Source organism: Chelonia mydas, chromosome 3 (assembly GCF_015237465.2).
Source record: "Chelonia mydas isolate rCheMyd1 chromosome 3, rCheMyd1.pri.v2, whole genome shotgun sequence".
Taxonomy (NCBI): Eukaryota; Metazoa; Chordata; order Testudines; family Cheloniidae; genus Chelonia; species Chelonia mydas.
This window is the reverse complement of record NC_057851.1, coordinates 178,081,799-178,109,248: the sequence shown is the minus strand read 5'-3', so window position 1 is coordinate 178,109,248 and position 27,450 is coordinate 178,081,799. Positions and strand designations below refer to the sequence as shown.

The window sequence follows — 27,450 nt, the reverse complement described above, 5'->3', positions numbered from 1 at the left end:
CAAAGGGAACTGGGTGCTCAACAAACAAACAAATAAATAAATAAATAAAAATTCACAATCTCAAAGAGCAATTATTCCACATGGAAAACTGGGGGAGGGAGAGGGGAGAAGAGGTACGGTGTCAAGCAGCATTCCGTTCCCAAAATAAAAGTCTGTTTATATGTCTTCTTTTCAGGCCTTTTTTTGGTCCTTACTTATTACTAGTGATCTGTGAAGAAACAGGATCTGCTCCTACTGCTTATTCCCTAAAGTCGTATTTTTGTTTGTGGTATCAATAATTTCCAGAGCAAGTAACTGTGATGTTAAACTGGCACATTATTACTTCATGTGAGAAAAATGCAACAAACATCTTTTTAAGAAAAGGATTTTTTTTCATGCAAACATCCCTAGTAATAATAATAAAAAAAATTAACACATCATAAGTGTTCTTCAAATGATTCTCCATGAGATGCCTTCAGATCTTGAAATGAAATTTGAGTACTAATGAGAAACAATTTAAGAATAGGCTACTCAAGTTAGTAGAGAAAAATCCTCAGAATCTAGCTTCATGCATAGCTGTAATTATAAAAACAATCCAACCAACCCACTAAAATGGCATAAGCAAAGGGAAAGAATATTTGTACTATTTGCCCTACTGTCATCCTCCAATTACTAGTATTTTCTTACTGCATTTTAATGGAGAAAAGAGTATCTGAATTACTCATTTACTTCATTTCCTTTTTAGATTGGCTTTCAGAATCCCCCCCCAGTTTGTAAACTGCCTTGATCAGTGTTTTCAATATAAACTGAAAAAACCCCACACTTCTTTAATCTTCTTTCACAATTTCGGGTAATCAAGGTAAAGTGTGAAGACCTAAATGACACCCTTCCCAAGAAAATGGACAACATTTCCAAGAGTGACTAATGACTTGGGATGTCCAACTTCAGACACCCTAAAAAGGGCTGGCTTTCAACAGCAAGTACTGACTGAAACACAGTCCCTTTACAGGGTGTGATGTTTTGGGGCTCAACGAGGCTCATAAGGCAAGGGTTCTCAACCTTTTTCTTTCGGAGGCCCCCCTCAACATGCTATAAAAACTCCAGGGCCCAGCAGAAGGCGGGGGGACTCTGGGCTCCGGGCTGGGGTCGGGGGAGCCCTCAGGCATAGGCGCAGTTTGACTTCTATTTTTGGAGGGCACGGACACAGCAGGGTCCAGGAAGGCAGCACCACCTCCAACCCCTGACTCACCTCAGCCTGTCTGGATTGTGCGTGGTGAGGGTTTAGCTCAAAAGTTTGAAAACTGCTCAGGGTACAGGGAGGGGGTAGCTAAGGGCTGTGTGCGGGCAGCTCAGGATGCAAGGAGAAGGTAGCTAGGGGCTGTGAGGGTGTAACTCAGGGTGCAGGGAGGAGGTAGCTAGGGGCTGTGTGCAGGCAGGAGGGTAGTTCAGGATGCAGGGAGGGGACAGCTAGGGGCTGTGTGCCAGGAGGGCTCTCCTGTCATCGCTGCTCCCCAAGGGCACTGCCAGCCACAGAGCGGGGTCCCCCTGCCTGGGCAGCTCTTACCCCTGCGTGAGCTGAGGAGCAGCCGCAATCCCAGGCACCAGCTGAAGATGGGGGAATGCCATAGCTGCCTGCTCCATGACACGAGCCAGAGCAGCAGCTGCCCACACTGACTTCAGCTTCCCACCTCCGACCTGGCCAGGGGATGTGGCCTCCGACAGGGGAGGGGGGGTGGATCTGCCCCCGGGGCTTGCCCCACTCTGGCACTGCAACTGATTCTTGGGGTTTCAGCCCTGTGACGAGGGGCGCTGGGGCTCGGGCTCAGTGTTTCAGCTGCAGGGTCCTGCGGACCCCTGGTTGAGAACCGCTGCAGTAAGGGGTTCAATCAATGTATGCCTGCCAACCCTGGGTGTCTTATGGCTTTGCAGCTTTCGTTCAGAGTACTGACCCCAAAAGCCTGCCAGCAGCCCACAAGCCTCAACCTGGCTTTGCCCAACTTGGATACTCCTTGCCATCTGACCTTAGTACTCTTCCAGACCTAAATTCATACCAAAATCGTCCTCCTGCAAGGTCCAGTCCCTATCACCCCTCACAGAAAAAGTATTAGGTTCACATATGTTCTCAACACTGCTTTCAATGTTCCTTGAACTTCTCCACCAAGCCATTTATCTCTGGCTGAGCTGAGGCAGCCTTTAGTTGTTTCACGCCACATAATTTCCGTAATTTACTGAATAGCTGGGACATGAAATCTGACTGATTATCTGATAAAATCTCTTCACTATGCTGCAAATAGTGCAAAGGGCTTTTGCCACAGTATCAGCCGCTACGTTAGTTAGTGTAACTGCTTTAGGGTATCTAGTGGCAAAATCCACTACTACCAAGGTATGTTTTTTTCCTGTTTGAGTAAGACACAGCATAGAGCCCACAATGTCCATTTCTACCCTATACAACGCCTCTGTATCACAGGCAAGGGGAACAGGGGACTTTTTGTGGTCCTACAGGTCTCCCCTTCTGACATAAATCAAAAGGTCTGCAATAGTTGCCCACATCATTCTGTATCCCTGGCCAGTAAAAATTTTTCTTTAACCTCTCATTGGTTCTATATGCCTACAAGAGACGAGCAAAAGGACAAATTATGTGCTAGCAACATTAACACCCCACAGTGCTGGGCAGGGACAACTACAGTAACTCCTCACTTAACACTGTAGTTATGTTCCTGAAAAATGTGACTTTAAGCGAAACGATGTTAAGCGAATCCAATTTCTCCATAAGAATTAATGTAATTAATTAGGGTTTAGGTTCCAGGGAAATTTTTTTGCCAGACTAAAGACTATACATACACACACAGACACATAGTATAAGTTTTAAACAAACAATTTAATACTGTACACAGTGATGATAATTGTGAAGCTTGGTTGAGGTGGTGGAGTCAGAGGGTGGGATATTTCCCAGGGAATGCCTTACTGCTAAATGAACTAGCAATTGGCTGAGCCCTCAAGGGATAACTCATTGTTGTTAATGTAGCCTCACACTCTACAAGGCAGCACGAACGGAGGGAGGGGAGACAGCATGGCAGATAGAGACAGAGACACACACCCTGTGTGTGAGTGAGAGAGATGCGCATTTCCCCTTTTAAGTAGGCTGACACCACTGTTAAGTACACTACCTTGTTAAGTGAGACCGCAGCTGCCAGGAAGCTCCCTCCGTTTGGACCCCTGTCGTGTGTGTCCCCTGCTCTATGGAGATAGGGTAAGTGGGGTGCAGGAGCCGGGGGGGGGGGGACGACACCCTGACATTAGCCCCCTTCTCCTTCCCCCCTCCCCCTCCCAGCAAGCAGGAGGCTCTGGAGAGCAGCTCCAAGGCAGAGGACAGGAGCAGCACATGGCAGTGGGGGGAGGAAGAGCTGAACTGCTGGCAACTGATAGCCTGCTGGGCGGCTGCTGCACAGGGAACTTAGAGGAGCGGGGAGCTGATGGGGGGCTGACGCTCAACCCTGGTTCCAAGCCCCCACCAGCTAGCTGCAACGGGATGCTCTTCCTGCAAGCAGTGGACAAAGCAGGTGCCAAACGACGTTATAAGGGAACATTGCAAAACTTTAAACGAGCATGTTCCCTAATTGATCAGCAACGTAACAACGAAACAATGTAAACCAGGAGTTACTGTAGTTGCTTGTGTCAAGGTACCTTCCTCACTCTGAACTCTAGGGTACAGATGTGGGGACCTGCATGAAAGACCCTTAAGCTTATTCTTACCAGCTCAGGTTAAAAACTTCCCCAAGGTACAAACTTTGCCTTGTTCTTGAACCGTATGCTGCCACCACCAAGCGTGTTAAACAAAGAACAGGGAAAGAGCCCACTTGGAGACGTCTTCCCCCAAAATATCCCCCCAAGCCCTACACCCCCTTTCTTGGGGAAGGCTTGATAAGAATCCTCACCAATTTGTACAGGTGAACACAGACCCAAACCCTTGGATCTTAAGAACACTGAAAAATCAATCAGGTTCTTAGAAGAAGAATTTTAATTAAAGAAAAGGTAAAAGAATCACCTCTGTCAAATCAGGATGTTAAATACCTTACAGGGTAATCAGATTCAAAACATAGAGAATCCCTCTAGGCAAAACCTTCAGTTACAAAAAGACATGTTCTAGCTAGATTACTTACTAACTTAACAGGAGTTGTAAGGCTGCATTCCTGACCTGTTCCTGGCAAAAGCATCACACAAACAGACGAACCCTTTGTTCCCCCACCTCCAGATTTGAAAGTATCTTGTCCCCTCATTGGTCATTTTGGGTCAGGTGCCAGCGAGGTTATCTTAGCTTCTTAACTCTACAGGTGAAAGGATTTTGCCTCTGGCCAGGAGGGATTTTATAGCACTGTATACAGAAAGGTGGTTACCCTTCCCTTTATTATTATGACATGCCCCGCAAATCACAGATAGGGTGAAACACTGGCTGTGATTTCTTCCTGGAGCTCTAGGAGAAAACAGAGTTAATAAGACACATGCACCTCTAAATATACTACTAACTGTATAAAGACTAATAATATTTTCCACATCTCAAGGACGATTTTAACCAGTTGATTCTGGGAAACTTTCATGGGACAGTGCATCAGCCACTTTGTTAGAAGCTCCTGAGATGTGTTGTATGTCGAAATCAAAATCTTGGAGAGCTAAACTCCACTGAACAAGTTTTTTGTTATTTCCCTTGGCGGTATGAAGCCACTGTAGCGCAGCATGGTTGGTTTGCAGGTGGAAACGCCGTCCTCAAACGTATGGGCGTAGCTTTTCCAGAGTGTCGACAATAGCGTAACATTCCTTTTCACTGATTGACCAGTGGCTTTCCCTCTCAGACAGCTTCTTGCTGAGAAACACGACAGGATGGAACTCTTGATTCGGTCCTTCCTGCATTAAGACTGCTTCCACACCATGCTTGGACGCATCTGTGGTTACTAGGAACTGTTTGTCAAAGTCTGGGGCCTTAGCACAGGGTCAGACAGGAGTGTCGCTTTAAGCTGATTAAAGGCCTTCTGACACTCTTCAGTCCACTGAACCGCATTTGGCTGTTTCTTTTTGGTTAGGTCTGTCAGTGGGGCGGCGATCTGGCTGTAGTGCGGTACAAATCGCCTGTAATATCCGGCCAAGCCTGAGAAGGATTGGACCTGTTTCTTTGATTTTGGGACAGGCCACTTTTGGATAGCATCCACTTTGGCCTGTAGTTCCTTGACCCACCTGGTGTCCAAGGTAAGTCACTCTGTTTAGGCCTATTTGACACTTCTTAGCCTTAACAGTTAGTCCTGCCTCCCTTATGCGCTCAAAGACTTTTTGTAGATGTTCCAGGTGTTCTGCCCAGGAATCCGAAAATATTGCCACATCGTCAAGGTAGGCGACCATCTACAGCTCCCAGGCTCTCTTCGACCGTGAATGACCCTTCCCACGACGCTTCCATTTTATGAGTCTGGAGCGCCTTTAAGACCATGACCTGGTCCCCTACTTTGAAGGAACGCTCTCTGGCATGTTTATCATACCAGGCTTTTTGCTCTTTTTGAGCATCCTTTAGGTTTCCTTTAGCAAGGGCTAGAGGTTTGCAGCGTGTTTTGTAGGTTGGTTACAAAGTCCAGAATGTTAGTTCCTAGAGAAGATATAAACCCCTCCCATTGCTGTTTTACCAACTGTAATGGCCCCTTAACCTCATGGCCATATACAAGTTCAAATGGTGAAAACCCTAACCTGGGATGGGGTACAGCTCTGTAGGCAAAGAGCAACTGCTGCAACACTAGGTCCCAATCATTGGAGTGCTCATTTACGAATTCATGTATCATGGCCCCCAAAGTTCCATTAAACTTCTCCACCAGGCCATTTGTTTGATGATGGTAAGGGGTGGCAACCAAGTGGTTCACCCCATGAGCTTCCCAAAGGCTTTCCATAGTTCCTGCCGGGAAATTAGTTCCTGCATCTGTAAGGATGTTGGAGGGGCAAAAATGTCTGTTAGTGCTTGACACACACTTTTAGCCCTAGCATTGCTTAGAGTTACTGCTTCCGGCCATCGGGTGGCAAAATTCATGAAAGTCAGTATGTACAGCTTTCCTCTGGGTGTCTTTTTTGGAAAAGGGCCCAGAATATCCACAGCTACTGCTGAAATGGAACCTCAATGATGGGGAGTGGCTGGAGAGGGGCTTTGACCTGGTCTTGGGGTTTTCCCACTCTTTGGCATACTTCACAAGTCCGGACATAGGTAGAAACATCCTTGCCCATTCCCTCCCAGTGGAACAACTTTCCCAAATGGTCTTTGGTTCTGTTCACCCCAGCATGACCACTAGGATGATCATGGGCTAAGCTTAATAGCTTTACCTGAAACTTAGATGGAACTACCAACTGTCTCTGAGGATGCCAGTCTTCCTGGTGTCCACCAGAAAGAGTTTCCTTGTATAAAAGTCCTGTTTCTACAACAAACCTGGATCGATTAGAAGAGCTGAGAGGCGGTGGGTTGCTCCATGCCGCCGTCCAAGCTCTCTGAAGGCTTTCATCTGCTTCCTGTTCGGTCTGGAACTGTTTCCTTGATGATGGAGACATCAGTTCCTCATTGGATTGTGGACCTGGGCTTGGTCCCTCTGGAAGCGATGAAGGTGATGGGGCTGTTTCCGTTGACTGTGAACCGTTCTACGCTGATGCATTTCATTGGGGTTCAGGCTCCGGCTGAGCCTCTTGTGTAGGATTATCTGCTGCTGCTAGTGCAGGTTCGGTGGGGCCCTCTGGTGTTGGGGCTGCAAGTACTGGATTCAGTGCTGGCAATGGTTCTGGTGCTGGTTGTTGGTTCCAGTTCTGAGACTGGCTCTGTCTGGGTCTCTGTGACTGGATCCACTACTGCTGTTGCAGATGTTGGCGTGGGGTCCGGTTCCATCACCTCCGACCGGGTCCTGGTAGAAGTTTCCGGAATAGAGCTAGGTGTGACAGCTTGCTTAGCCTGGCTGTGGGTGACCATTCCCACCCTCTTGTCTAGCTTCACATGATTGGCCAAGTCTTCCCCCAACAACATGGGGATGGGATAATCATCATCGACTGCAAAAGTCCACATTCCTGACCAGCTCTTGTACTGGACCGGCAACTTGGCTGTAGGCAAGTCAAAGGAGTTTGACTTGAAGTCTTGAATAGTCACTTGGACCTCTAGGTTGATTAAATTGGGGTCCACTAAGGAAGCATGGATAGCCGACACTTGTGTTCCGGTGTCCCTCCACAAGGTGACCTTCCCACCCACACTCACAGTTTCCCTCTGCTCTGAGGGTATCTGGGCCTGAGGACCTCTGGTGTGATTCCGGTGCAATGAACTATAATCTGTTGGGTTTCTTGGGCAGTTGGCCTTTACATGCCCCGGCTCGTTACATTTAAAACATCGTCCAGCTGACGGGTCATTGGGGCGAGGTGGGTTGCTGGAGAATGGTGTGGCGGGACAATAAGGTGTCTGGAGTGTTCCTTGGGGTGTAGCTGGGGCCTTAGGCTGCCCCCGGTAGTAGGGTGTGGTCTGAGGGTGTCCCTTCTGGTATTTGCTCCAACTGCGACCAGGGTTGTTCCTCTCTCCTCCCTCCACCCGTTTTGTTCCGGCTTGCCCCGCCACTCTGGCGGTCTGGGACTGCTTGTATGGATCAGCATAAGAAGCAAGACTTTCTGCTGAGTCCATTTTCTTATCCCATAAACGCTGTTTTATATCCTCCTTGGACATATTCAGGAATTGCTCCTGTATCATCAAATCTCGCATTCCTGCAAAGTTAGTTACAGCCCGTCTGTTGAGCCATTTATCAAACAGATCTGTCATCTGGTTTACATAAGCCACATTACTTAGTCCAGGTCCTCTCTTAAGGGCTCTAAATTTTACTCTGTAAGTTTCAGGTGTAACTTGAAATTGTTTTAAAACCAAATCCTTGAATTTATTATAGTCAGAAGCCTCATCAATAGGCATCTTATTGAATATGTCCAGAACCCTTCCAGTCAATTTTGCGACCAATGTGCTCATCTTGTGAGCTTCAGGAATTTGATGGAGTGTGCACAGTCTCTCAAAGGTGAGAAAATATTCAGCAATATCACTGGATTCATCATACTGTGGACATAGTCGCTCCCATTTGTGGATTGTTGGGGAAGGATTGTTAGGGTTATTCGGTATATTCTGCTGAGCCTTTGCCTTCTTCATCTCCAGAGCATGCTTCCTCTCTTTTTCCTTCTTCTCCATTTCTTTAGCCTTTGCCTCCTCAGCATGCTTCCTCTCTTTTTCCTTTGCCTCCATTTCTCTCCTGTGGGCAGTCTCCCTTTCTTTTTCTTTGGCTGCCATTTCTTTTGCCTCCATTTCCATCTGTCTGAGTTCTACCTGTCTTTCATGTTCCTTTTGTTTTTCCTCAACCTCAAATCTGGCTAATTCCAGCTTCTGTTGAACAGTGCAGTCTGTCATCCTAAGCTCTCTGTTTTTAACTAACTTTACACCCGAGAGTTTGAAAGAAAACAAAACAAAACAAAAAACTGGCTTGTAAACTTTTGCTGTGCTGTAACCGGATACCTTTTTCTCTGATAGCTGTTCTCAGCCTACAGAAAAATCCTTTTGTTATGCCTGCTGCTCTGTCCCCCAGGCAGACACACAGAATATACAGCTGCAATCACCTTTTACAAAACCTTTTAAAATTCTGCTGTGCTTCTGGTTCAAAATAATCTCTGGTTCAAAATGATCCCACCGCTCTGCCACCATGTCAAGGTTCCTTCCCCACTCTGAACTCTAGGGTACAGATGTGGGGACCTGCATGAAAGACCCCTAAGCTTATTCTTACCAGCTTAGGTTAAAAACTTCCCCAAGATACAAACTTTGCCTTGTCCTTGAACCGTATGCTGCCACCACCAAGCGTTTTAAACAAAGAACAGGGAAAGAGCCCACTTGGAGACGTCTCCCCCCAAAATATGCCCCCAAACTCTACACCCCCTTTCCTGGGGAAGGCTTGATAAGAATCCTCACCAATTTGTACAGGTGAAAACAGACCCAAACCCTTGGATCTTGAGAACAATGAAAAATCAATCAGGTTCTTAGAAGAAGAATTTTAATTAAAGAAAAAGTAAAAGAATCACCTCTGTAAAATCAAGATGTTAAATACCTTACAGGGTAATCAGATTCAAAACATAGAGAATCCCTCTAGGCAAAACCTTAAGCTACAAAAAGACACAAAAACAGGAATATATATTCCATCCAGCACAGCTTATTTTACCAGCCATTAAACAAAAGGAAATCTAACGCATGTTCTAGCTAGATTACTTACTAACTTAACAGGAGTTGTAAGGCTGCATTCCTGATCTGTTAACGGCAAAAGCATCACACAGACAGACAAACCCTTTGTTCCCCCCCTCCAGATTTGAAAGTATCTTGTTCCCTCATTGGTCATTTTGGGTCAGGTGCCAGCGAGGTTATCTTAGCTTCTGAACTCTTTACAGGTGAAAGGGTTTTGCCTCTGGCCAGGAGGGATTTTATAGCACTGTATACAGAAAAGTGGTTACCCTTCCCTTTATTTTTATGACAACTTGTAAGGTTTCCCAGGGCTCCTATTTTTCCCCAGGAGAGCTTCCTGTACAATCTCCCTTCCTCAAAAAAATCTTTCTCCATTTTTTCCCTTCACTGGTGTCCCCTTAAGGATGTAACCACAGATGCTGTCTAGCATGGAGTTTGCTTTGTGCTAGGATGACCAGATAGCAACTGTGAAAAAACGGGACGGGGGTGGGGGGTAATAGGCACCTATATAAGTAAGTGTCCCAAAAAACGGGACTGTCCCTTTAAAAACGGGACATCTGGTCACCCTACTTTGTGCTCACTGCAAAACCCTGGCTGCAGACAACCAGAACAGCCTCTCCAGTTACAGTGGGCAACTTCTCCCTTTTCAGCTTTGTATGCTTGCTACTCTCCTCTGCTATGCAGGAGTGACCTGGACCTCCCACCATACGTGAAAGCACATTGCTTTCTCCTGCTGGGCTGGGGCTGTCACCCTCTCCCCCCCACTGCTACTTCTTTGTCTGCACAATTCTCTTCTGAGATTACAGAACAACATTCTTTTTTGCTGCACGTTACTATATTAACTACGTTAGACAGACAAAAAATCATTTCCTACAAAAATTGCTGTTGGAATACTGTCAAGCAGACCAACTTTCAAAAGTTTCCACCAGATCTTCCCACCTCACATGTGCTTTAGCCAAAGGTACAGAGAATTTGTGTGGTCTCAGTTCTAGAAATTCTGAATTCTCCCCAGGGAGCATGTCTGATTGTCTAACTTTCCCTGACCGAAGAAATCTGTGCACCACTCTCTCTTCTCCGAATGCATTCTTTGTCATTTACCTGAGTAGCTTTAACAAATTCCATGTCCACCTCCAACGGGTCAGACCTCACAAAATAATCAGGTGACCTGCAGGTACCTCCTGTGTTAAGGACAGCTGCATTAACCTGGTTGGATGGTGCACGGGCGTGGCTTTTTTCAGTTTAGGGTAATTATTCCTCAAGTATTCAGTGGAATTACACATAAAATATCTTCTTGGAGCATCCTCCTCTACAGTGGCCTGCACGTGAGATCCTAATGGGGAGTTCCTGGGCTCCCAGCCACCCTCTCTCTTCCCAGAGACAAAATGCAGCACCCCCCCCAAAAGCCTGGGCTTCTGTTCCTTCCCTCTGCAGCTTGCAGTCACTGGACATTCTGGCTTATATATATTTTTGAGATTTATCCCAAATAGCATGTCTGATTTCTTCAGAACATATGCTCAGGAACAGGTCCTGTGCAAAAAGAACAAACAATTATTCATATTTCTCTGCCCACCCCCTTCCTGAGGATGCATGTTTTTAATCAAATCAAACGCTTTATACACATTCTCTAGGACTCATCTTGTCATTCATTTTGAGGCTTCTAAATTTTGTTCTATACACCTCAGGTATAGGAATAATCTGGAACCTTTGCAATACAGCCTTTTAAAATTCATCATATATAAAATTCATGTATATGTTTGTCTTTCTCCCAGAGGACAGAAGCAACTTCATCTGTACGAAGTGCAAGCTGGTCTCCATATTGGAAGAGAAGATTGAAGGACTAGAGAACCAAGTATCAACCCTGCGCTGCATCAGAGAAAATGAAGACTTTCTGGATAGAAGTCAGCATTTGGTACTGCAGGCACAGCATGCTGAAGAATCAGAGAGGGCAGTACAGAACGGGGGAAAAAACTCGCAGCATGTGACTGGAGAACCCATGTACTCCCAATACAGATAGAGGTAAGAAACCATTTTCAGGCTCTCTACACAAGTACTATGATGGAAAATAGTTTGGAAGAGTCAACTGAGGAAAGGGATCAGAAGGAGACCCCATCGATTAGAAGGCAGGGGATGCATTGTCCTAGGGGTGGGGGTTCTAGGACCACCACTCCCAAGAGGAAGAAATGGGGGGTGGAGTCATCCCCTAAGGGGGATGGAGTCATCTATCTGCCATCCAGACTGGGAAACTCGAGAAGTGTGCTGCTTGCCTAGAGCTAGAATTCAGGATGTGATGGACAGTCTGCCGAGACTGATCAAGCCCTTGGACCGCTACCGCTTCCTACTTCTCCACGTGGACACCAATGATACTGCCAAGAATGAGGTTCACTGCAGACTATGTGGCTCTGGGAAGAAGGATAAAGGAGCCTGAGGCGCAAGTCGTGTTCCCATCCATCCTCCCTGTTGAAGGAAGAGGCCCAGGTAGGGACCATCAAATGGTGGAAGTAAATGCGTGATTATGCAGGTGGTGTTGGAGAGAGGGCTTTGGATTCTTTGACCATGGGATGATGTTCCAGGAAGAAGGATTGCTAGGAAGAGATGGGATCCACCTAATGAAGAGAGGGAACAGCATCTTCATTACCCTCTGATCCCACTGAGAGTTATCAAAAGAAACTACAGCATTTGCTCAAGAAACTCCCTGAAAAAGCACAAGATCAAATCCGCACAGACACACCCCTGGAACCCCGACCTGGGATATTCTATCTACTACCCAAGATCCATAAACCTGGAAATCCTGGGCGCCCCATCATCTCAGGTATTGGCACCCTGACAGCAGGACGGTCTGGCTATGTAGATTCCCTCCTCAGACCCTACGCTACCAGCACTCCCAGCTACCTTCGAGACACCACTGACTTCCTGAGGAAACTACAATCCATCGGTGATCTTCCTGATAACACCATCCTGGCCACTATGGATGTAGAAGCCCTCTACACCAACATTCCACACGAAGATGGACTGCAAGCCGTCAAGAACACTATCCCCGATAATGTCACGGCTAACCTGGTGGCTGAACTTTGTGACTTTGTCCTTACCCATAACTATTTTACATTTGGGGACAATGTATACCTTCAAATCAGCAGCACTGCTATGGGTACCCGCATGGCCCCACAGTATGCCAACATTTTTATGGCTGACTTAGAACAATGCTTCCTCAGCTCTCGTCCCCTAACACCCCTACTCTACTTGTGCTATATTGATGACATCTTCATCATCTGCACCCATGGAAAAAAAGCCCTTGAGGAATTCCACCATGATTTCAACAATTTCCATCCCACCATCAACCTCAGCCTGGTCCAGTCCACACAAGAGATCCACTTCCTGGACACTACAGTGCTAATAAACGATGGTCACATAAACACCACCCTATACCGGAAACCTACTGACCGCTATTCCTACCTACATGCCTCCAGCTTTCACCCTGACCACACCACACGATCCATTGTCTACAGACAAGCTCTACGATACAACCGCATTTGCTCCAACCCCTCAGACAGAGACAAACACCTACAAGATCTCTATCAAGCATTCTTACAACTACAATACCCACCTGCAGAAGTGAAGAAACAGATTGACAGAGCCAGAAGAGTTCCCAGAAGTCACCTACTACAGGACAGGCCTAACAAAGAAAATAACAGAACGCCACTAGCCGTCACCTTCAGCCCCCAACTAAAACCCCTCCAACGCATTATCAAGGATCTACAACCTATCCTGAAGGATGACCCAACACTCTCACAAATCTTGGGAGACAAGCCAGTCCTTGCCTACAGACAGCCCCCCAACCTGAAGCGAATACTCACCAGCAACCACATACCACACAACAGAACCACTAAGCCAGGAACCTATCCTTGCAATAAAGCCCGTTGCCAACTGTGCCCACATATCTATTCAGGGGACACCATCACAGGGCCTAATAACATCAGCTACACTATCAGAGGCTTGTTCACCTGCACATCTACCAATGTGATATATGCCATCATGTGCCAGCAATGCCCCTCTGCCATGTACATTGGTCAAACTGGACAGACTCTACATAAAAGAATAAATGGACACAAATCAGATGTCAAGAATTATAACATTCATAAACCAGTCGGAGAACACTTCCATCTCTCTGGTCACACGATTACAGACATGAAAGTTGCGATATTACAACAGAAAAACTTCAAATCCAGACTCCAGCGAGAGACTGCTGAATTGGAATTCATTTGCAAATTGGATACAATTAACTTAGGCTTGAATAGAGACTGGGAGTGGCTAAGTCATTATGCAAGGTAACCTATTTCCCCATGTTTTTTCCTACCCGCCCCCCCCAGATGTTTTTGTTAAATCCTGGATTTGTGCTGGAAATGGCCCACCTTGATTATCATACACATTGTAAGGAGAGTGATCACTTTACATAAGCTATTACAAGCAGGAGAGTGGGGTGGGGGGAGAGAAAACCTTTTGTCGTGATAATCACCCATTTTTTCATGGTTTGTGTGTATAAAAACGTCTTCTGTATTTTCCACAGTATGCATCCGATGAAGTGAGCTGTAGCTCACGAAAGCTTATGCTCAAATAAATTGGTTAGTCTCTGGGTGCCACAAGTACTCCTTTTCTTTTAGCATCTTCACAGGTAGGCTTGCTAACCTAATGAGGAAGGCTTAAATTAGGTTTCCCAGGAGATGGAGTCCTAAGCCTTGAGGTAAGTGGGGTACTGGGAGGAAACACAAGGCAGAGGGTGCAAAAGGGGAGGCCTCCTGATTCACACTGAGAAATCAGGGCAATTGGCTAGTTATCTTAGGTGGCTGTACACGAATGCAAGAAGCCTGGGAAACAAGCAGGAAGAATTGGAAGTCCTGGCACAGTCAAGGAACTATGATGTGATTGGAATAACAAAGACTTGGTGGGGTAACTCACATGGAGCACTGTCATGGATGGGTATAAACTGTTCAGGAAGGACAGGCGGGGGAGAAAAGGTGGAGGAGTTGCACTGTATGTAAGAGAGCAGTATGATTGCTCAGAGCTCCAGTATGAAACTGGAGAAAAGCCTGTTGAGAGTCTTTGGGTTAAGTTTAGAAGGGTGGTGTCATGGTGGGCTTCTGCTATAGACCACCAGACCAGGCGGATGAGGTAGACGAGGCTTTCTTCAGACAACTACCGGAAGTTTCCAAATCACAGGCCCTGGTTCTCATGGGGGGCTTCAATCACCCTGACATTTGCTGGGAGATCAATACAGCAGTGCACAGACAATCCAGGAAGTTTTTGGAGAGTGTTGGGGACAAATTCTTGGTGCAAGTGCTGGAGGAACCAGCTAGGGGCCGTGCTCCTCTTGACTTGCTGCTCACAAACAGGGAAGAATTGGTAGGGGAAGTGGAAGTGGGTGGCAACCTGGGCAGCAGTGACCATGAGGTGGTCAAGTTCAGGATCTTGACAAAAGGAAGAAAGGAGAGCAGCAGAATACTCCAGAATACCCTAGACTTCAGAAAAGCAGACTTTGACTCCCTCACGGAACTGATGGGCAGGATCCCCTGGAAGGCTAAAATGAGAGGGAAAGGAGTCCAGGAGAGCTGGCTGTGTTTTAAAGAAGCCTTATTGAGGGCGCAGGAACAACCATCCTGATATGCAGAAAGAATAGCAAATATGGAAGGAGACCAGCTTGGCTTAACAGTGAAATCTTTGGTGAAGCTTACAAGAAGTGGAAACTTGGACAGATGAGTAGGGAGTATAAAAATATTGTAAGAGCATGCAGGGATGTAATCACGAAGGCCAAAGCACAATTGGAGTTGCAGCTAGCAAGGGATGTGAAGGGTAACGAAAAGGGTTTCTACAGGTATGTTAGCAACAAGAAGGTGGTCAGGGAAAGTGTGCAACCCTTACTGAATGGGGGAGGCAACCTAGTAACAGATGATGTGGAAAAAGCTGAAGTACTCAATGCTTTTTTTGCCTCAGTCTTCACAGACAAAATCAGCTCCCAAACTGCTACACTGGGCAGCACAGTATGGAGAGGAGGTGAGCAGCCCTCAGTAGTGAAAAAACAGGTTAAGGACTATTTAGAAAAGCTGGATGTGCAAAAGTCCATGGAGCCAGATGCAATGCATCCGAGGGTGCTGAGGGAGTTGGCTGATGTGATTGCAGAGCCATGGGCCATTATCTTTGAAAACGCGTGGAGATCGGGGGAGGTCCATACAACTGGAAGAAGGCAATTATAGTGTCCATCTTTAAAAAAGGGAAGAAGGAGAATCTGGGCAACTACCTGCTCACCTCCTGGAAAAATCATGGAGCAGGTCCTCAAGGAATCCATTTTGAAGCACTTGGAGGAGAGGAAGGTGATCAGGAACAGTCAACATGGATTCAGCAAGGGCAAGTCATGCCTGACCAACCTGATTGTTTTTTGTGATGAGATAACTGGCTCTGTGGATACGGGGAAAGGGTGATATACCTTGACTTTAGCAAAGCTTTTGATATGGACTCCCACAGTATTCTTGCCAGCAAGTTGAAGTATGGATTGGATGAATGGATTATAAGGTGGATAGAAGGCTGGTTAGATCATAGGGCTCAATGGGTAGTGATCAACGGCTCGATGTCTAGTTGGCAGCCGGTATCAAGCGGAGCGACCCAGGGCCGGTTTTGTTCGACATCTTCATTAATGATCTCAATGACGGGATGGATTGCACGCTCAGCAAGTTCCTGGATGACACTAAGCTGGGGGGAGAGGTAGATATGCTGAAGGGTAGCGATAAGGTCCAGAGTGACTAGACAAATTGGAGGATTGGGCCAAAAGAAATCTGATGAGGTTCAACAAGGACAAGTGCAGAGTCCTACACTTAGGATGGAAGAATCCCATGCACTGCTACAGGCTGGGGACCAACTGGGTAAGCGCAGTTCTGCGGAAAAGGACCTGGGGATTACAGTGGATGAGAAGTTGGATATGAGTCAACAGTGTGCCCTTGTTGCCAAGAAGGCTAACAGCATTTTGGGCTGCAGTAATAGGAGCATTGCCAGCAGATCAAGGGAAGTGATTATTCCCCTCTGTTCGACACTGGTGAGGCCACGTCTGGAGTAGTGAGTCCAGTTTTGGGCCCCATACTACAGAAAGGATGCGGACAAATTGGAGAGAGTCCAGCGGAGGGCAATGAAAATGTTTAGGGGGTTGGGGCACATGACTTATCAGGAGAGGCTGAGGGAACTGGGGTTATTTAGTCTGCAGAAAAGGAGAGTGAGGGGGAATTTGAAAGCAGCCTTCAACTACCTGAAGAGGATGGAGCTAGGCTGTTCTCAGTGGTGACAGATGACAGAAAAAGGAGCAATGGTCTCAAGTTGCAGTGGGGGAGGTCTAGGTTGGATATTAGGAAACACTATTTCACTAGGAGGGTGATGAAGCACTGGAATGGGTTACCTAGGGAGGTGGTGGAATCTCCATCCTTAGAGGTTTTTAAGGCCCATTTTGACAAAGCCCTGGCTGGGATTATTTAGTTGGGGTTGGTCCTGCTTTGAGCATGGAGTTGTACTAGATGGCCTCCTGAGGTCTCTTCCAACTCTAATCTTCTATGTTATATCAAAGCCTGAGCAATTGGCATTTTATTAAATATAGTTAATGCTTTAGCTGAGAGCTTAGCAATCAAAGTTGGACTTGTCCTCTAGAACTTTATGACCTCACATAACCTTTGAAAAGTGGTAAAGTATTCTTCAATGCAGTCTGCTTCTATGTATGCAGGGCACAGCTTGTCCCAGCTGTGTGTTCCTTGGAGAGGGAATGTACCTGTGGGCTGTGGAATCTGCCCCTGCCTGTCCTTTATGCTTTAGCCTTTCTTTCTCTTTTTGGGCTTCTCTCTCTTTCACCTCCAGTTTGTTGGTATGCAGCTCCTTCTTTCTCTCTCTCATTTTCCATGGACTGCTGGTATGCTTCTTCTTAGTGCTGCTTTTCTGCCTTCCTCTCCTTGGCTCTCAGGTCAGCCTCCCATTTTTGGTGTTCAAACTCCTTTTATTCTGTCACTCTCCAGCCTAGACAGCTTTAACTTTGTAGTGTCTTTCCTGATGCTCATGTTTATGCTTTAATTTTGTTCTATTTCCCTTATGCGAGACAAAACAGAAAATAATGAAACTGTAACCTCTTTTTAACCTGTCTCCAACCTTTTCACTTATGAATCACTTAAAACCAGTTTATCAGTGCTGGAAGTGTGAATCTCAGTTAATCATCAAACTGTGTTCCTTGTTCACCTATATCACCATGACCTTTTGAGGTTCACCCAGGGCAGTAAGGAGTTCAGACTTGCAATCCTGGATGTCTTGTGGCTGTGCAGCTTTGATTCAGAGCCCTGACCCCCCAGTAGCCTGCCAGCAACCCACAAGCCTCACTTTATCTTTGGCCATCTTGAATATCCCTTGCAGGTTGAACTGAGTACCCTTCCATCTCTGAATTCACCCCCAAATCATCCTCCTGCAGGGGTAGTCCCTCTCACTGGAACCTTACAGAAAAAATTTTAGGTTCACTGCCACAACAGAGACAGTGTAACATTTCAACCTTGTTAGCTTACTAGAAGCACACACTTCACTGAACTTACCCAGCACTGATGATATATAATGAAAGAAAAACAAGTTTATTAACAGAAGAGCATGGATTAAGTGATATCAAGTAAAAGAGATAAAAGCAGAGATGGTTACAAGCAACTGAAAGTGAAAGCACGCATTTAAAAGTCAAACTTAGGCTAGCAAGGTACAGTCTTTGTTAAAGATGGTTTCTCTCACCTCAAGTCTTCTTTCTAGCTTTTTACTGGCTGGCCTGGCCAGGACCCGGGACAGAGATCAAATCACTTTGTTTCATCTCCTTAAAGTGAAGGACAGTTAAGGGGTTCGATCCCCCTCTCTTTATAGTCCAGTGAACCTTTGACACATATTCTTCTGAAGGGTACCCCCAGCTAAAGTTCATTAGTTCATGCAGAGTAAAGAAGCCATGAAGTCTGGAAGATAAGGCTCCATGCTGGTTCTTCCTTGCTGATGGTTGCTATTATGCAAAATTATCTCTTCCTACTGCAGCCTCCAATACAAATGAATAGCGCACACCCAGTTTGATGTGTCAGCCTTTTTCCTTTGACTGAAGAAAACCTGTTTATCAACTCTCCCTGACATGTCTGGTTTAAACACCTTTTAGTCTCAGATTTTAAAGCATAATTATTCATAAGTATCTATAATTTCATATATATCACCGATACGTATGTTTTACAATTATATTATTGACCAGTATGTTATTAGTTTTCAAATGATACCTCAACAAGGCATATTCTGTACAAAAATCATTGCAGCAGTGTGTGTGTGTGAATACAGGGGTGCATATAATCACAACGGGTCTAAAGTTGGGCACCCAAAAACGGAGGTATTAACGATCACTATTCACTTTTTAATAATTTTCCTCCTATAATTTAACTAGATTGCACCTCAACCAAAGATGAAGTCTAACCAATGATTTATAAAATCATTATCACACCAAAACATTTATTTTTGTAGCTCAAAGGAGGAGGAAAGAACACTAGTTAAAGCAAAATATGTAGCCTGATTTTAATCCAACTCAAGAAATGTACTGGGTCAAATGATGCCTCCTGTTTCTAAAGTTCCTTATTTGAAATAAGTGGTTATAAAAAGCCACTTTCCTTTTCCATCGGTGATCTTCCAGAAAACACCATCCTGACCACTATGGATGTAGAAGCCCTCTACACCAACATTCCACACAAAGATGGACTATAAGCCGTCAGGAATCGTATTCCCGATAATGTCACGGCAAACCTGGTGGCTGAACTTTGTGACTTTGTCCTCACCCATAACTATTTCATATTTGGGGACAATGTATACCTTCAAGTCAGCAGCACTACTATGGGTACCTGCATGGTCCCACAATATGCCAACATTTTTATGGCTGACTTGGGGACGAGAGCTGAGGAAGCCTTGTTCTAATGCCCCTACTCTACCTGTGTTACATTGATGACATCTTCATCATCTGGATCCATGGAATAGAAGGCCTTGAGGAATTCCACCATGATTTCAACAATTTCCATCCCACCATCAACCTCAGCGTGGATCAGTCCACACAAGAGATCCACTTCCTGGACACTACAATGCTAATAAGTGATGGTCACATAAACACCACCCTATACTGGAAACCTACTGACCGCTATACTTACCTACATGCCTCCAGCTTTCATCCAGACCACACCACACGATCCGTTGTCTATAGCCAAGCTCTACGATACAACCACATGTGCTCCAACCCCTCAGACAGAGACAAACACCTACAAGATATCTATCAAGTGTTCTTACAACGACAGTACCCACCTGCTGAAGTGAAGAAACAAATTGACAGAGCCAGAAGAGTACCCAGAAGTCACCTACTACAGGACAGGCCCAAAGAAGAAAGTAACAGAACGCCACTAGCTGTCACCTTCAGCCCCCAACTAAAATCTCTCCAGCGCATCATCAAGGATCTACAACCTATGCTGAAGGATGATCCCTCACTCTCACAGATCTTGGGAGACAGGCCAGTCCTTGCTTACAGACAGCCCCCCAACCTGAAGCAAATACTCACCAGCAACCACACGCCACACAACAAAAACACTAACCTAGGATCCTATCCTTGCAAGAAAGCCCACTGCCAACTCTATCCACATATCTGTTCAGGGGACACCATCATAGGACCTAATCACATCAGCCACACTATCAGAGGCTTGTTCATCTGCACATCTACCAATGTGATATATGCCATCATGTGCCAGCAATGCCCCTCTGCTATGTAGATTGGCCAAACCGGACAGTCTCTACATAAAAGAATAAATGGACACAAATCAGACATCAAGAATTATAACATTCAAAAACCAGTCAGAGAACACTTCAATCTCCCTGGTCACTAGATTACAAACCTAAAAGTCTCAATATTACAACAAAAAAAGGTCAAAAACAGACTCCATGAGATATTGCTGAATTGGAATTAATTTACAAACTGGACACCATTAAATTAGGCTTGAATAAAGACTGGGAGTGGACGGGTCATTACACAAAGTAAAACTATTTCCCCATGCTTATTTCCCCCCCACCCCACTATTACTCTCACCTTCTTGTCAACTGTTGGAAATAGGCCATCCTGATTATCACTACAAAAGGTTTTTTCCTCCTGCTGATAATAGCTCACCTTAATTGATCACTCTCATTATAGTGTGTATGGCAACACCCATTTTTTCATGTTCTCTGTGTGTGTGTGTATATATCTATCTATCTATCTTCCTACTGTATTTTCCACTGCATGCATCCGATGAAGTGGGTTTTAGCCCACGAAAGCTTATGCTCAAAGAAATTTGTTAGTCTCTAAGGTGCCACAAGTGCTCCTCGTTCTTTTTGCTGATACAGACCAACATGGCTACCACTCTGTTTCCTTTTTCTGTCATTCCTATTCAGGAGAGTATTATAGTAAACAGTTTTTGCATTTACTTCATCCACATCTCTCAAACATGAACTCTCTGAAAATCGTTTTGTTTTCCAGATTGTTTATTGGCTTCTTGGGTACTAAATTTTAATGGAGGTAGATTTAGCACAGCTGATGAAAGAGTGCGTACATCCTCAATTGCTGGCAGTTTTAATATTCTCACTGATTCATATCAGGTAGTTCTGCAACTGTCAACCTACTAATCTAGCAGCGGATGTCTCTGTGATAACATAAAGGATTTATCTAGACTGGGTTTAGCAAAGACCTGGCACCTTCGCTGCTGCTTAAGCTTATCAAAGAAATTAGAAACAGAAGATACATATCTAGATCATCTAGCTAATCCACCTCCCCCTCAGTACAGAATTGTCTAAGAATTAACAAATAAATCCATTAGTTTATGAGATGAATTAAAATTCTTTTAGTTCTTTAAGAAAAGCAGCATCCCGTGTCAGACTTTTTTTATTCCAGATAATCTCATTTAGATATTGTGTATCTATACTTCAACTAATAGAAAGGTGCATCATGATTACATCAGGTGCAACGAGAAGGGGTTTTTTTGGGGAAAAAATAAATATATATTTCTCCATTATTCTTCATAACTGTTCTCTTTCAGCAGAGGCTTAAGAAAAAACGGTTACCTACCTTTCTGTAACTGTTGTTCTTCGAGATGTGTTGCACATGTCCATTCCAATTTAGGTGTGTGCATGCCCTGAGCACAGCTGTTGGTAATTTTTCCCCTAGTGGTATCCGTCTGCTCGGCTCTGATGCTCCCTCATGCACATGCTCATAGCGCCGGTATAAGGGGCCCCGCCAAAGAACAATAGTTACAGAAAGGTAGGTAACTGTTTTTTCTTCTTCGAGTGCTTGCACATGTCCATTCTGATTTGTGTGACTGGCAAGCAGTAGACTTGTTGGCGGATTCAGAGTTCAAGGACAAGCCAACAGAGGTGGGTGTTGTCGGCCAAGGTGGATGTTGTATCTGGCCTCCTGTGTGATAGCATAGTGCATTGAGAACCAGGTCGCTGCTCTACGTATCTCCTGCATCGGAACCTGCGCTAGGGAGGCTGCCAAAGAGGCCGGAGACCTCATGCAGTAGCGTAGCTCGGGGGGGGAGCGCGGGGGGGGGGGAGTGGCCACTCCCCCTCTGAGCACAAGTGGTGCCTTTTTAATTTATAGGCGCCTTTTTTAATTTTTACTCACCCAGCGGCGCCCCGGGTCTTCGGTGGCGGGGGCCTTCATGCACTCCAGCTCCTTGGCGGCACTTCGGCAGCATGGGCTTTCATGTGCTCTGGTTTGGCGGGGGCCTTCACTCGCTCCGGGTCCTTGGCGGCATTTCGGCGGTGGGGGCCTTCAGTGCCGCTGAGGACCCGGAGCGCCACCCGGTGAGTACAAGCGGGTGGCACCTTTTTTTATGTCCGCTGCCCCTGTTTGCTCCACCTAGCTACGCCGCTGACCTGATGGAGTAGACAGTCAAGTTCAACAGAGGGGGAATGCCCGGGAGGTTGTAGCATGTTCGCATCCACGATGTGATCCAAGATGAGATCCTTTGGGCAGAGATGGGAAGCCGTTTCATTCTGTCAGCTATTGCTGTGAAGAGCTATGGTGATCTATAGAACGGTTTGGTCCTTGGAATATAAAATGCAAGAGCATGTCTGATGTCCAAGGAATGTAGGCGTTGTTCTTCCCTACTTACATGAGGTTCAGGGAAAAAGACGATCAGAAAAATTGGTTAGTTGTAGTGAAATTGGGACACGACCTTCGGGAGGAATTTCGGGTGTGGCAAAAGCTGTACCTTGTCCTTAAAGAAGGCTACATAGGGGAGATCTGCCATGAGGCCACCAGAAAGGTGGTCTTCCATGAAAGATGTAGCAGAGAACATGTCGCCAGTGGCTTGAAGGGTGGCCCCATGAGTTTCGAGAGAACAAGGTTCAAGTCACATGAGGGGAGAGGTTCCCTCATCTGAGGGAATGTCATCTCCAGACCTTTGAGGAAGCGGAGTACCATTTCATGAGACAATACTGACCTACTGTCGACCTTCGGGTGGAATGCTGAAATGGCCGCCAGGTGGACCTTTATAGAGGAAAGGGCCAGGCCCTGCTGTTTCAAAGATAGGAGGTAATCCAAGATAAGATGGAGCGAAGATTGCATTGGCAGGACTCCATGTTTGGATGAGCAGAGGGAGAACCGCTTCCACTTTGCACGCTAAGCCCCTCATAGAAGGCTTCCTGCTGCCCAGGAGAATTTTGTGGACCTACTCCAAACAAGCCTGTTCACTGAGGTTCAGCCATGCAGATTCCACCCCTTAAGATGTAGAGCTCTGAGGTTCGGGTGGAGCAGCCGACCATGGTCTTGCGAGATCGGGTCTGGGTACAGAAGGAGCTCGACTGGGGTCTTGAGAGAGAGAGATGAATGAATGAGGTGTACAAGTGTTGCCTGGGACAAGCTGGAGCTATTAGTATGACCCAAGCCCGGTCCTGCTTAATCTTTGTCAGCACCTTGTGCATCAGCAGGATGGGCGGAAAGGCGTAGAACAGGTAATGCGACCACTTCTTCAGAAAGGCATCCGTCATGGAGCCTGGGCTTGACCCCTCAGGGAGCAGGACTGCTGGCTCTTCCAGTTGGAACATGTGGCGAACAGATCTATGTGGGGAAAACCCCACTTGCGGAAGGTGCTCATTGCAACATCTGGGCATAGGGACCACTCGAGATGAATGGAGAAGGACCTGCTGAGGTGGTCCGCAAGCTGGTTCTGCACCCCTAGCAGGTATGAAGCATTGATCTCGATTGAGTGTGAAATGCAAGATTCCCATAGACAGACTGCCTCCTGACATAGTGGGGGAAGAACGGGACCTGTTGATGTAATACATGGCTGATGTATTGCCCATGAGAATTGAGACTGTCATGTTCCCAGTGTGGGGCAAAAACTCCTGGCATGCTAGTTGGACAGCCCTGAGCTCTCTGACACTGACGTGGAGAGATAGCTCTTCTGCGGATAAGCGACCTTGGGTCCTGAACGTCCCCAGGGAGGCTCCCCAGTGCTGAGGTGTAAGAGACCAGGTATGCCGATGGCTGGGGTTTGTGAAGGGAATCCAAACTACTCGGCGATCCAACCCCCATGACAGGGAGCCAAGGATATGAGGAAGCACTGTGATAGCCCTATCCTGGTGGTGCCTGGAGGGGGAATACACTGTGGCCAGTCAGGCTTGGAGAGGTTTGAGTCTCAGCCTCGCATGATGAACCACATACATGCACAAAGCCATGTGGCAAAGAACACTCAAGCAGAATTTGACCATTGTTGTCGGGTGATCGGGTGCATGCAGTGTATTAACTCCAAGATTGCCTGAAAGCGATCTTCTGGAAGAAGATCCTTTGCCAGATAGGAGTTGAGGAGAGTTGAGGACCGCTCTGATGAATTCTATTCTCTGAATAGGTATTAGGGTCAACTTTTGTATATTGATTAGAAGGCCCAATGCCCGGAAAGTTGACTGGATGAGGGTGATGTCTGACTCCTAGGCGACCAGAGGAGCTAGCGAACAGGAGCGGCTCACTTGGGAGTTTTGCGAAGGAGTTCTCCAGGTGAAGGAGGAGCAATTACATGACCCTGGGGGTAGTTTGTTGTCTGTGTTGTGTGTGTTTGTGGTGTGCTTGCTGCTTGACTGAAATATACAATATGGTCTGTTTGTTTGGGGGACCGTGTGCTGACCGTCTGTGTGCTGAGACTAGCGGCCTGCTAGGCAAGGCTGAGAGCTTCTTAATGAGGCTTTGATCCCTAAGCCCTTTAGCACTCGTCAACCCATAGCCAGGGGGAGGGGCTACTCAGGAAGACCAATTAAGTCCATAGCAAACTGCAAAGAGCTACAGAAGGATCTCTCAAAACTAGGTGACCGGGCAACAAAATGGCAGATGAAATTCAGTGTTGATAAATGCAAAGTAATGCACACTGAAAAACAATCCCAACTATACATATAAAATGATGGCGTCTACATTAGCCATTACCACTTAAGAAAGAGATCTTGGAGTCATTGTGGATAGTTCTCTGAAAACATCCACCCAATGTGCAGCGACAATCAAAAAAGCAAACAGAATGTTGGGAATCATTAAGAAACGGATAGATAATAAGACAGAAAATATCATATTGCCTCTATATAAATCCATGGTACACCCAGATCTTGCATACTGCATGCAGATGTGGTTGCTCCACCTCAAAAAAGACATATTGGACTTGAAAAAGGTTCAGAAAAGGGCAACAAAAATGATTAGGGGTATGGAACAGCTTCCATATGAGGAGAGATTAATATGACTGGGACTTTTCAGGTTGGAAGAAACGACTAAGGGGGATATGATTGAGGTCTATAAAATCATGACTGGTGTGGAGAAAGTAAATAAGGAAGGGCTATTTACTCCTCATAATACAAGAACTAGTGGTCACCAAATGAAATAAATAGGCAGCAGGTTTAAAATAAACAAAAGGAAGTATTTCTTCACAAAACTCACAGTCAATCTCTTTGCCAGAGGATGTTGTGAAGGCCAAGACTATAACAGGGTTAAAAAAAGAACTAGATAAATTCATGGAGGATAGGTCAATGGCTATTAGCCAAGATGGGCAGGGATGGTGTCTCTAGCCTCTGTTTGCTGGAAGCTGGGAATGAGCAACAGGGAATGGATCACTTTATGATTACCTGTTCTGTTCATTCCCCTCTGGGGCACCTGGATTGGCCACTGTCAGAAGACAGGATACTGGGCTAGATGGACCTTTGGTCTGACCCATTATGGCCATTCTTATAATTCCACTTGCACTTGAGACCTGCTCTTGATGAGCCAGTCATTGAGGTACAGGAATACTTGGACTCCTCTTCTCTCGAAAAAAGCTGCTACCACTGCCATGCATTTGTTGAAGATCCTCGGGGCCACCAAGACGCCAAACGGCAGGGCCGTGAACTGGTAATGTCCTCTGTTTGGCACAAACCTCAGAAATCTTCTGTGGCCTTGGAAGATTGATATGTGGAAATATGCGTCTTTTAAGTCAAGGCTAACATACCAATCCGTCGGATCCAGTGACAGAATGATCAACCCCAAGGAGACCATGCGGAACTTCAACCTTTTGAGATAGTGGTTGAGTCGATGTTGGTCTAAGATAAGTCTTAGACCTCCTCTGGCCTTGGGTATCAAAATATAACGGGAGTAGAACCCCCCTTAGATGTAGTGGAACCTCCTGTATGGCTCCCATCCTGAGGAGGGATTGAACTTCTTGTTCTATAAGAAGCTTGTGAGAAGGGTCCCTGAAGAGGGACTGGGAAGGTGGGGTGGAAATAAATTGGAGAGTATAAACAAACTCCACTGGGTTTAAAACCCAGCGGTCAGAGGTGACCCAATTCCAGGCCTCAAGGAAGTGGGAAAGGCGGTCGGAAAAAATAGGGGTAACTGAAGACTGATTGGGTGGGATTGGTATACTGTCCTTGACAAACCTGTCAAAACAGGTGTTTCGAGGCACCCGAGTGAGGTGGGACCGATTGAGAAGGTCCCGCAGAGGAGGAGGAAGGCGGAGGTGACCTGCGCCAAGAGACTTTGTTTCTTCATCTTCTCTGGTCATAACAGATCTCGTGAGGGTAGAAGTGACGATACTGTTGCAGCCTGTACTGTCTCCTAGCTATGCCTGGGATTGTAGACCCAGGGACTTTAGCATTGCCCTGGTGTCTGTAAAACTGTGGAGTCTGGCATCTGTTTGCTCCAAGAAGAGCAAGGGTCCCTCAAACAGCAGGTCTTGAATCGTTTGTTGGACTTCCTGCAGGAACCCTGATACCTACAACTATGAGCTCCTGCGCATGATAACTATTGTGGCCATAGATCTGGCCACTGAGTCTGCGGCATCAAGGGCAGCCTGCAAGAAGGCTCTGGCCACTGTTTTGCCCTCTTCTACGAGGGCTGAGAACTCTTGCTGGTTTTTCTGGGGAAATCTGTCCTTAAATTTGCTCATTCCTTCCCACATGTTATAGTCATAGTGACCCAGCAACGCTTGCTGGTCTGCTATGCACTACTGGAGCTCCCCCCCCGCCATCAAACAGGCCTTTCTCTCCAGAAGATCCAGCTTTTTTGGCTCCTTTGGCTTCGCGGTAGACCCCGTATGACTTTGATGGTCCTTCTTGTTGCCAGCCGCTACAACCAGAGACCCCGATGGAGAATGCGAGAACAGAAACTCGCTACCTTTGGCAGGTACAAAGTATTTTCTTTCTGTTCTCTTGGCCATTGGAGGGATGGAGGCTGGTTTCTGTCAAAGGGCCTTAATAGGTCCCATAATGGCGCTGTGCAAGGGAGAGCGAGAAGATGTCCAGGAACTCATCAGATGGCTCCTTGAAAACCTCAGACTGCAGACCTAGGTTAGAGGCCACCTGTTTCAATAAGTCCTGGTGGGCTCTTAGGTCATCTTGTGGAGAACACCTCTTGAGCATCAGCTCATTCTCTGGTGAGGACGAGGCATGCACTGCCATAGCATCCAATATAATCTCCTCCTGAGGAGTTTGGGTCCTGGTGGCTGGTACTGGTCCCAGTGCTGGCTTTGGTACTGGAGTGTTGCTGAGGGTCAGTGCCAGGTCTGGTGCTGGGACCAGCTCCAGCAATTGGTTCCAGAGTCTCTCAGTGTGCCACCAGTGCTGTTGTAGTCTCCGAACGCACGAAGAAGGAGCGCCTCGAGCTGGTGGCTTGGCCTGGAGGAAACCCCCACGGGTTCCAA

General features: G+C 46.3%; 1 protein-coding gene across 6 annotated transcripts in view; it reads right to left on the bottom strand.

The window, feature by feature from the left end:
• FBXO11 (F-box protein 11) overlaps positions 1-27,450 on the bottom strand; it is a 200,386-nt gene that overhangs the window by 10,327 nt on the left and 162,609 nt on the right. The window lies entirely within an intron of this gene.